This window comes from Anabrus simplex, chromosome X (assembly GCF_040414725.1).
Source record: "Anabrus simplex isolate iqAnaSimp1 chromosome X, ASM4041472v1, whole genome shotgun sequence".
Classification (NCBI taxonomy): Eukaryota; Metazoa; Arthropoda; class Insecta; order Orthoptera; family Tettigoniidae; genus Anabrus; species Anabrus simplex.
The window spans coordinates 192,085,053-192,097,147 of NC_090279.1; positions in this window are offsets into that span (position 1 = coordinate 192,085,053).

The following is a 12,095-nucleotide window of genomic DNA, read 5'->3' on the forward strand; positions in this document are numbered from 1 at the left end:
TAGTTTGATCTTTTTTATATTTATCTCTAGACCATACTAAAGACTGGTGTTCTTCAGTGGAGGATTATGGATTTTTAAATTGTCATACCATTTTGTCTCATTTCATACCATTAGGGGCCGATGACCTAGATGTTAGGCCCCTTTAAACAACAAGCACCATCATCATCATCATCGTCATGTCCGACTCGTTGGCTGAATGGTCAGCGTACTGGCCTTCGGTTCAGAGGGTCCCGGGTTCGATTCCCGGCCGGGTCGGGGATTTTAACCTTAATTGGTTAATTCCAATGGTCCGGGGACTGGGTATTTGTGCTGTCCCCAACATCCCTGCAACTCACATACCACACATAACACTATCCTCCACCACAATAACACGCAGTTACCTACACATGGCAGATGCCGCCCACCCTCATCGGAGGGTCTGCCTTACAAGGGCTGCACTCGGCTAGAAATAGCCACACGAAATGATTATTATAATCGTCATCATAGACTTCTCGCCTTAACGATCATGGCTACCAGGCAGGCTAATAATATAGATAAATTGCAACGTTTTTAATATTTGATGTGGTAAAAAAATTCCGCGTTACCAGAATGTCGGCCGACCAGTCTGGTTGTTATTATCGCTCCCCTCGTCTGTCGCCACCGTCGTGTCTCTGACTCACTCAGCCTCCCTGCTGGAGCTATCGATCTTCTTCTCTTACGCTGTACTGTCCACATCATATTTTTTATGGGGCTGTCAGTCTCTGTTGTGTTGCTGAGCCTTGCTATTAGCTCGCGTTGTGTACAGACTTACATGGCTAATCTTAAATGGAAGGGTTCAAAAATGGGGGATTGAAAGTACTGTAATGGAGTTGAGTTTTCTACCACTATCTAGGGGTTATTTGGTATGGAGTTTAAAGAAATCAAAACGGGAGCAATGTAAGAAAATTGACTTCTATTACTTTTCAGCGGTGTCCTCGAGAAAGTAATCCTAGAATGACACAAACGTTAATCTCCTTAATCCGCGAGGGGTCGCGCGTCACGGTTTTTCAGACGGTGTCCGTGTATTTGCGGTCGCCACAAAATCGCGGACGTTTGCGGTCACTGAGATGTGTTTGTTCCCGGGTTGTGTTGGCACAGGCGAGAGGCATCTGCCTCCGGAGAAGTGCGGTCATCAATCTATAGTCGACCAAAATGTTGTGTGTGCTCGAATTTGGAAATAACCAGTAACCAATAGACTAACAGAAAAGACAATAGCACCATCGTATTCCTCGTTTCATTTCGCGTTAGATCATGTAGGTTTGGAACGTGCAATTTATATTTGAATATTTTTTATCGCAAGTAGAACGCAAAAAAGGGCCAGTTTTTAAACGCGTTTCGATCATATCAACTTTACGACATCGTTTCTGAAAAACCGTCATGACTTTGAAACTATAAAATTATGCAATTTATAAACAAAGTAAAATCCATCCCTGGATTCGATCAGATGTGACGTATTTCTTTGCCTCTTGTCCTCAGCCGTCCTGTACGCTTGTTCATCTCCTACACACACACACACACACACACACACACACACACACACACACACACACACACACACACACACACACACACACACACACACACACACACACACACACACAGAGAGAGAGAGAGAGAGAGAGAGAGAGAGAGAGAGAGAGAGAGAGAGAGAGGGGGGGGGGGGGGGTAACGATGCCATGTTGACTTCGCTATACTTTCTGTACATGTAACTTCTGTAATGTGCACAACGATTTGCCTTATTACTAACTGTTAACTCCATCACAGCACACAAGAGTAATATGAAGTTTCTGTATAGAATGGTGTTTGTGGCTGAAGGTATCAGTCTCCAAATAATGCGCGAAGAATGTTGTTCCGGAAGCTGTATAAAGCTTCGTTCTTTCCTGTACGTTTCAATGGACTCGTCCACTACACGTGTTTACGTTCGCTGTTCCGCCTTTTTTTTAAATCACCAGTCAGTCAGTGGAAAGCTTTTTCTGTAAGCCTGGTCGTTTCCACCGTGCGCGACTCTTGACGTTGCCTTATTACCCGATCCTTCATACCAATACTGTGCTCGACTCGTGACGGTCGCCGTCCGCGGTCTTTGTTGTTGTCGATATAGGAGTGTTTTGTGAGTTTCATGGATATATTTTTCTTCAATAATACAATGTGTTTTGGTACAAAAACTGGTACTTACTTTCATGGATATGCTTTTATCGATAATACGGTATGTTTTGCTACAAAAAGTGGTATTTTGTTTCACGGATATATTTTTTTCATTAATAATACAATATCTTCTGCTGTACAAACTGGTATTTTGGTCCATGGATATGCTTTTTCTTAGTATTACAACTTGTTTTGCTATCAAAACTAGAATTTTGTATACTTTTCTTACATAAATCAATGTGTTTTGCAAGAAAAACTGGTATTTTGTTTCATGGACATGTTTTCTTTGATATTACAATCAGTTTTGCTACAGAAAAGGGTATTTTATACTTTCCGGTCAAATCGACCGTGCGCGACCCATTATGCAACTCTTTCGATGCGGCTTAATTTATCAATTAGGGGCTGCCTGGCCGAAGAGGTAAAGGCGTGCTTGGTTCACCCGGGAAGACGTGGGTTCGATTCCGCGTCAGGAAGTCGTAAAAATTTAGAAACACTATTTCTGCACAGGGTCGTGAGGTTCACTCAGACTATACAAAAAATGAGCACCAGCTTAATTTGTGGGGGGGGGGGGGGGAGGGGGCAAAGGCCGGTGGGCGTAGAGCTAACTATCCTACCCCATCAAGCGTCAAGATTACGGATAGTGAAAGCCTTTACCTTCCACACCTATAAGGGCCTTCATGGCTGGTACGGAGATGACTCCTTTGCTTTGCAATTTATCAGTTACATTGGGCGGAGGAAAATTGCAGACGACCTAGCAGTCTTCACTTGCAACATCTCTTAGCAACCCTAAACAATAATAACACTCCGAAGAGAAACGGGAGACAAGATAAATGAGGTCAATTTTTCAGATGATTGCAGGTCAACGTTTCGGTGTATGTATGTTCAGTCTTCTGCCTTAAGGCTGGTTGGATCCTCAACAGTTCTGCCATCAGCTGTCATAGATGGCCTAGGCATCAGTGAAGAGGCGTACGAGGGAAACGAGGAGTGATATAGTTTCCAGTGGCTTTCCTCACCGAGCCAGAAGTTGTTGTTGTTATTATTACATATCAGTCTGCCAAGCCCACTGAAAGTCATGCACCAACCAACCCTGTGAGCAACGTTTTCACACCATTCATAGCATGGATTGGCTGCTAAAGGAATGGCATTCCTAGCATCACTCATACCTCAGTCACTTTCATATTGTCAAAGCCAAGGATAAGACAGAGACAGATCAATGAAAGTAACAAAATTGCTTTAGCCCATACCAGAAGACATAGTGCACTGTAGACATTAGGTCCTGCAGGCCGTATCATAGGACATACATTCTTACATCTTTGAAGGTAAGATTTGTCGTAAAAAGACGAAGGGAAAGACTCGGAAAAGATATTTGAAGATATTAACAAACTTATGAAAACTCCAAATTATTAACCGTTGAAGAGAGCAGCAGAGAAAAATGGTTGGTGGAATAAAACATGATGATGATGATAATGATGATGATGATGATGATGATGATGTGTTATATGTCCCTCTGACTACCTTTACGATTATTTTTTTTTGGAGACAACGACGTGCCAGAGTTTTCTTCCGCGGGGGTTCGTTTCCGTATCCGTGCAGGTAAATCTACCGACAAGAGGCTGTCTTATTTGAGCACCTTCAAATACCACCGGGCTGAGCGGGGATAGAACCCGGTAACGTGGACTCAGAAAGTCACCCCATTACCGCATGAGTCACTCAGCCTGGCTTAAGCATACGAGATTCTCGACTGATTTGACATAATTTGATTCCCTGCTATGACACGAATTGTAGCGTGTGGGGTTAAATACGATACATGTCTGAGAAGTGACTGTCGGAGGTTTCCCACCTCATATTCAGGATCTCCCAGTGAGTGTGGGAACAGAGGACATTCAGGGTATCCCTTGCTTGTTGTAGGAGACGATTAAATGAGGAGCATCCTGGTGACCACGGGGTAGTTAGTCCAGACTGACATTCCCGCAACTTGTGCACTCCAGTGTGTCCGGGCCACCTGTCCGGACTGTTGCGACGTGTTATGATTTTGTATAATATCAATCAGTGCAGTTACGGGAATAGACGTCGGCGTTTAATAGTTCCAGATGCATAGATTATAAGCTTTGTACATGAGCGAACATAGTGCCTTCAAAACGCGAACGAAACAGGAAAAAAATGCGACTTAACACTCAGAAAATAGCCATTAATCACACATCGCTTGGAACAGCAAGGGAATATAAGAGGCTCTCCTTTGTTTTTAAAGTCTGACTTGTAAGACCACGCATTCCAAAGCAGTAATGGTCGTAGTAGAGACTGGTACAGGAAGCGTGTGCCATGCACGAATATGTAGCGTGGAGTTAACTGGCCTGGCATCACAGTTTTGGACGAAAATATACAGAATTGGGGAGATTATTTAAATGGTGCCTATTCAGCCTTTTCCTTGACATTATATGGTAATTTTTATCGTAGACGTAATATCGTAATAGCTCAGTAGTTTATATGTTCATGTTATTTCTTATATGACTACCGGTACCTGCTGGGGAATCACCTTGTTAAAAGAGTGTACTAAAAACAGATTTGGCAAATCCGTCCCTCTGTTCTGCTGGACCGATTTGCTTCATTTTAGTTTGATTGTCTCCGGAATTACCTGTCGGTGAATCATGAGACATTGATAGGTCTCTAAGCTCAGCCAGCTTCCAGTAATCATAAAAACAAATCATTACATGCTCACTCCAGTAATTGCAGGCGAAGGCTTACCCTAACCCGCAATTAGCAGGTTGCTAAGCGACTAACACTTTCATTAATATTCTGATATATGGCCTGTGTGATTTTCATCCTTGAAATGGATGGAACCACGGGAAGTGTTGCCTCCCGGTCACACCGAGGACTGGTTGACTTAGATCTGGAGGGGGTAGAACCAGAGCGACTCTACAGAAATGGAACTTCCCCATCGATACGGCCTTTTGTGATTGTGGTGAACTTCAGGCAACTGAACACCTGCTATGTTGTCCCTTGTGTCCATCAAACTGCACATTGGAAGACTTGGTGCTGCCTAATCCAAATGCCCTTGAAGTGGCCACATTTTGGGCCGAATCTGTATGACATATCGTCATAGACCTTTTACTTGTATATATTTGTGTATATAGTTTGTTTCTTGTAAATGTAGTATTATTCTATTGTACTTCTGCTTCGAATAAAGTAAGAATCCTTAGTAATGTCGCTGCATGTAGCCATGTTTGATTACTACCTGTCAAGCCAGAGAGTATACACTTCCTCTGATCACGGAAGAATAATTTTCCCTGTTCGATACTCTTTGATTCTCGAACCTTTCCCAGCTTCTAAATATATTCAACAGATGGCAGAGCGTTCCTAGTAACTTACGTGCTGCTAAGAGAGGGGGAATGTGTACGTACAAACAGACCCCATCATGACATTTGCCTTAGACAGTATCTAGGAACACCTATCGTAGGATAACCTAACACTAGGAAGAGTGAAGGCCATGTATCTTATAAACGTTATCTGCCTGGCGGAAAACGCTCCTTGGAGACTAACCTATGATTTCACAAAACAACCGTTCTATATAGAAGAACTGCGATTAAGAATACCATTGCCTTCTACGACACAATGCCAAGCTTTACATCAAGAACTGCAGGATACAAAAAGCGAATATATGGATGGATGTTCAGCAAACAGACGGCATGGTGACGTCAGAATGGATGAATTCTGACTACGAACTGCCGCACTTCTTATTAAATGTTCATAAAACCATTGAAAAGGGCAGGCAAAACAAAAAATGACTACGACAGGCGTATCAAGACGATTTATGTGACCTATTTACAACGAATGCTGCGGCGACAGCGCTGGTCCACTAGTTTTATGTCTTCAGGAGGAGCTGGTCAGCATTATTCTTCCCTTACACAAAGCTGAACGGGTGATTTATACGGGAGCTTAATATATAAAAATATTTTGATTCATGTGTTGCAGTAAAGGAAGAATTTAACTTGCAATGTAGGGAACATTGGCATTTCGTAGTTAGTCCTTCATCATTTGTGGGTAGTTGAGATTCAACGGCGGAGTTAACGCAGTTTGGAGATATTTACTGTGATGTGGGGGAGATCAGCTTTCTCTCGCAACTGTGTTTGCTCGTTGAATTGTATCATTGTTCCGTATTTAATCTCCTAAACATTTTTTACTGTATGTTATCTTCACTTTGCCGGGCTGAGTGGCTCAGACGGTTGAGGCTCTGGCCTTCTGACCCCAGCTTGGCAGGTTCGATCCTGGCTCAGTCTGGTGGTATTTGAAGGTGCTCAAATACGTCAGCCTCGTGTCGGTAGATTTACTGGCACTTAAAACGTAAAGCCAATGACATTATTATTATCTTCACTTTCTGGTTCTCGAAGAATTCCAGTTGAGGCTCTAAAAAGAATGCCCCTTCTTAAGATCCATTTTCTAATTTCTATCCGCTCCTCTCCGTTCCCCTACTAATCTTCCAGTAGCTCAGTCAACGTAGGAATAATAGGCTGGGCGTCATCCTGAATATGTTCTGCATTGTCCTTTTATAACGCCCACTAATTTTGCGAACCTTTTTGACTGCACCACATCGGAATCATTGTTTATCAAACTTTAACAAACTGGTATAGAATCTGGGGGCCGCTAACGAATATGGATAGGGAAATTCTGTATTTCGCTCAGAAAGATTTTTTTAAAGTGTTGAAACTACTGTATGCTAGAATTGTATTAGTTACAAATTCCTTCAGTTGTTGTTGGTAAAAATTTAAATTCGTTTGAGTTATTAAACAGTGTAAGGCAGGATTGAGAACGACAAGCCCATAGATCTAGAAAAGGCATTCGGTAATTCTGAAGGTGATCGGATCAGATACAGATAAGAGGATGAATACCAACAATCTGTACAAAAATCGCTCGGCAGTGATAAGAATAGAGTGCTATGAAAAAAGTAGCAATGCAGCAAAAAATGTAAAAAGGCTGCAGTTTGCCCCATCTCCTTTTCATTGTTAATATAGAAAAAGCGGTAAAGGAAATCAAAGGGGGATTTCGAAAGGGAATCATAGTCCAAGGAGAGGAAATAAAAACTCTGAGATTTGCCGCTGATACTGTTATTTTATCTCAGGCTGCAGAAGATCTGGAAAAATTGCTAAAAGGTATGGACACAGCCTTGGAGAAGGAGTAAAAGATGAACATAAATCCAAAACAAAAGTAATGGAGTGCGGTCGAACGAAGTCAGATGATGCAGGAAATATATTTTTTGCTAGTTGCTTTACGTCGCACCGACACAGATAGGTCTTATGGCGACGATGGGACAGGGAAGGGCTAGGAGTAGGAAGGAAGCGGCCGTGGCCTTAATTAAGGTACAGCCCCAGCATTTGCCTGGTGTGAAAATGGGAAACCACGGAAAACCATTTTCAGGGCTGCCGACAGTGGGGTTCGAACCTACTATCTCCCGAATACTGGATACTGGCCGCACTTAAGCGACTGCAGCTATCGAGCTCGGTTGGAAATATATTAGGAAACAAGGAAATGGCGTATGGCTTTTAGTGCTGGGAGTGTCCGAGAACAAGTTCGGCTTGCCAGGTGCAGGTCTTTTGACTCCCCCCCCCCATGGGCGACCTACGCGTCGTGATGAGGATGAACTGATGATGAAGAAGACACATACACCCACCCTCCTTGCCAGCCGGAAATGGAACCTGGGGCCCCTGTGACGGAAGACCACCACGCTAACCATATAGCCATAGAGCCGGACATTAGATTAGGAAATGAAGTGTTAAAGCAGGGCCTCTCAGGGTGCATGCGCCTGGTGCATGCACTGTGCACGGTGCAAAAGATGACTTCGCTTGGTTGCGCAGAGTGCAGACCCCCACTCCTCGATTGGGAGCAATAGCGCTCTCCCTCTCTCTTTCCCCACGCCTGTCTCGCTCGCTCCCCCTGTCTCCCTCTTCCTCACTTGCTCCGTAGCCCTCCAAATCCGAGCCGAGTTGAGCCGAGCTTAGCCGAGTAGCCCAGAGACGAAGCGTTGGTCCGAGCCGAGCCGAGTGGAACCCATACGCAGTGCACGGAGATCTTGCGCCTCGATTTGCACGCGTGAGATTTTGGGCGTTTGAGAGGCCCTGTGTTAAAGGAACACCAATCGAGAAATAATTTTCGTCAGGGGAGGGAAATCTATATAAAAAATAACATGTCCTGACTGACTGATTCATCATCGCGGAGCCAAAATTACTGGACGTAAAGAAATTAACTTTTGAGGATACGTTTATATTACAGTGTAGGCGCTCACTAAGGAAGGTTTTTTGGATATTCCGTCGCTGAAGGGGTGAAAAAGAGGGCTACATTGTTTAAATGAGCATATCTGTATCTCAAAACTTGACGGTAATTTACAGTCGTGAAAATTGGTACATGGAATCTCCTTTAAAAATAAAGAAACGCGTATTTTTTATTTTCGGAAAATCCATTTATAAGGGAGCTGTAAAAAGTGAAAAGGTGGATTAATTCTTAAAATTAGTATATGTCAAAACCTTAACATGTTACAGACGTAAAAATTCGCATTTGCAATCTCGTGATGAGGGATATGAACACGGAGCTCGCACCTGATTCGATCGTGCCATAGCAAGTGCATTTCGGCGACACTGGCTGGTGCAGATTTCTCGGCATGGCCTAAGAACTCAGTCTCGCAAATATCATTTGAATTTGCCCGCGAAGAGATCTGATTGGCTAACTTGAGCATAAAATGACAACGGCGGGAGATACCGATTTATTTATTTCAAATCATTTATCAGTATGACCAACCGGTGAACGAATCGTATCCATGAAATTTCATTGTAATTTTTGTTCTAAACGGGAGAAAACCATTGCTCTCAAGCAAATCAAAATGAGCGATGAATTGAAATATAGCTCGAAACTGCTACGACTCTTTCTGTGCCATTCCGCTTTGTCGTGCCGTCTTTTGTTTCCTTCAGTGCTAGCACCGACGAATGGAAGTGCTATGTCTGGGAGATCTCAATATCTTTGCCCAGTGGGGGCAGTTCGGCTACTTGCTTTACGTCGCACCGACACAGATAGGTCTTATGGCGACAATGGGACAGGAGAGGGCTAGGAGTGTGAAGGAAGCGCCCGTGGCCTTAATTAAGGTACAGCCCCAGCATTTGCCTGGTGTGAAAATGGGAAACCACGGAAAACCATCTTCAGGGCTGCCGACAGTGGGGTTCGAACCCACTATCTCCCGAATACTGGATACTGGCCGCACTTAAGCGACTGCAGCTATCGGTGCGGGCAGTTCAAACGGGAAAATGGAGGTGAAAAGAATATCGCAAGTAACAAAAAAATGATTCTTGTTGAAAGAAAAACAGCATGATCCCTAGACCAATATATTAATTAATGAGTAATGGACACCAAGTCAACAACTCGCCGCCACCAAGTAACATCAAGCAGAGCAAAGAAGTGAGCAAAGACTTCACACCAAAATTGTTACATGAACAAAAGACATACTGAAGCACTGTGACGAAGTTATAATGTATCAAAGTATGTATGTATATATTTCTCTAGTAATGACGGGGTATATTAATGTTCCGCTAATTTTACCCTTAATGCGTAAAAGTGATTATCTTCCATTTAGGATAAAAATTGTAATGAAATCTAATGGATACGATTCGTTCACGTACCCGACCAACATTCTTGGGCTCATATACCCGGTTCACGTTGTTTCCGACCACCCTGTATCAGGAAGATTCCTCACTTCAAAGAAGTAAAGATCAAAAACAAAATAATATGAACGTTTGATGGCTTATCGTAAAATATGACCTTAACATACTTCTGTGACTTTGCTTCATTGAAGGTTTCGTCACTGGCTTCCTGAAGTGGAGAGCCTATTAAACTGCCTATGATGACTGTTATTCTTGTTGGCACCGTTCCCGGTATTTTGCAGGCTCGTCGTACTGAGCGGTACTTTCGTGCAGGGTGCTTTATGTCAAGACTAACATGCAGGCGCCTGTCTTGATAGCTAACTAAATGGAGTGGCTTAAAAATACACACTTATGTATTTATATGCTCCGCGTTTCTCTTTGTAGTGGGAAGGAAAAGGCTTCCTCTCCCCAACAAGAAACTCATCCCGAGTAAAACAGGACTCGCGAAACTTTCGCGCTCGACGCGAATCCTTTCAGGCTACCGTAATTTACTCCCTCCACCCTCAACTGTCCAATTTTTAAATTCTTTTGACATGTACATGTATTATGACTGGGGGAGGGGTCGGGGGGGGGGGGTCGTTCGAAAAATTGTGTAACGTAACGCGACAAGATGTGTGATGGAAGTGTAACCATAGCAACCGTGCAGACGGTGATGTAAGGTATGGATGGATGGCCAGACAGTGTTACCTAGCAACCGTGCAGGCAGTGATGTAAGGTTTGGATGGATGGCCAGACAGTGTTACCTAGCAACCGTGCAGACTGTGATGTAATGTATGGATGGATGGCCAGACAATGTTACCTAGCAACCGTGCAGACAGTGATGTAAGGTTTGGATGGATGGCCAGACAGTGTTACCTAGCAACCGTGCAGACAGTGATGTAATGTATGGATGGATGGCCAGACAATGTTACCTAGCAACCGTGCAGGCAGTGATGTAAGGTTTGGATGGATGGCCAGACAATGTTACCTAGCTACCGTGCAGGCTGTGATGTAATGTATGGATGGATGGCCAGACAATGTTACCTAGCAATCGTTCAGGCAGTGATGTAAGGGATGGATGGATGGATGGATGGATGGATGGATGGATGGATGGATGGATGGATGGATGGATGGATGGATGGATGGATGGATGGATGGACGGATGGACGGACGGACGGATGGATGGATCAAATTTCGTGGCAGAGCCGGGAATCGAACCCGGGCCTCCGGGGATGGCAGCTAATCACACTAACCACTAAACCACAGAGTTGGACCTGTACGGACATACGTATCATAAATAAACATTCGGTGTGGAATAGAATAAGTAGGCCTATTATTATTATTGTTATTATTATTATTATTATTATTATTATTATTATTATTAATACATTTTTGCTTTCTGCGTTATGCTCAACTAAGGAGCGCGATTGAACTTATTTAGCTGATGTCGTTGCCTTGTTCTTCTCCCGAAATCTTCTCGCTGTGGCTTTTCTTGCAATCTTCTGACCAGGTTTTGCTGGTGGTACTGCTTGGACGGTGTGTAAGGTGGTGACTGTCGACTGATTTTCTGTACTTGGATCCCTCCAATAGAGTGTCAACTGTGACGCCTATTTTCTGAAGATCTGTTCCAACCATTGGAACCGGTATTGTTTTTGAACGGCTGTTATTCATAGTGCCGAAATGATCGATCCGACTAGTGTGTGACTGCGATAAGGCTGGAGTAATTCAGGTAGACCCAGTTGGAGCCCCGCCGGCATCATGCTATGTATCGCAGGGAGTGGGGCTACCGTGTTCACGTCTCTTCTATGCAAGGTTATTTCCGTCGCTCGCTCAGGAATTTGATTGGGGAGACAGAGTTCTCCTCAGAAGACGATATTATCGAGCACACTTCGAACTAGTAATTGCATGTCGGTTTATTGCCTTCTGATCTACAGTCTAAAGAATCTCTCTCTATTTCTTTCCTTTTTATGTCGCTGCGAGTCTCTTCCACATGAATATTTCATAAAGCGTGCCGCTACTTCTGCTCTCCGAGGAGGCGGCATCATATTAAACTACTCAGAACGATATTCAATTCAATTTTCAGCATCGCTCCGTATTCCGGGTTTATTTAGACTTAATTCTGTTAAAGAGTCGAGTCGTGTCGAGTCGTGCTTCCTTTCTTTTGACTGCATTACAAAATGACTCTTCCTCTTGGCCTATATCGACGTCGTGGTCCCACAAACACGGAAATTTGTTTACAAACTCTCGTTATTACAGGAAGTAAGAGAGAGAGAGAGAGAG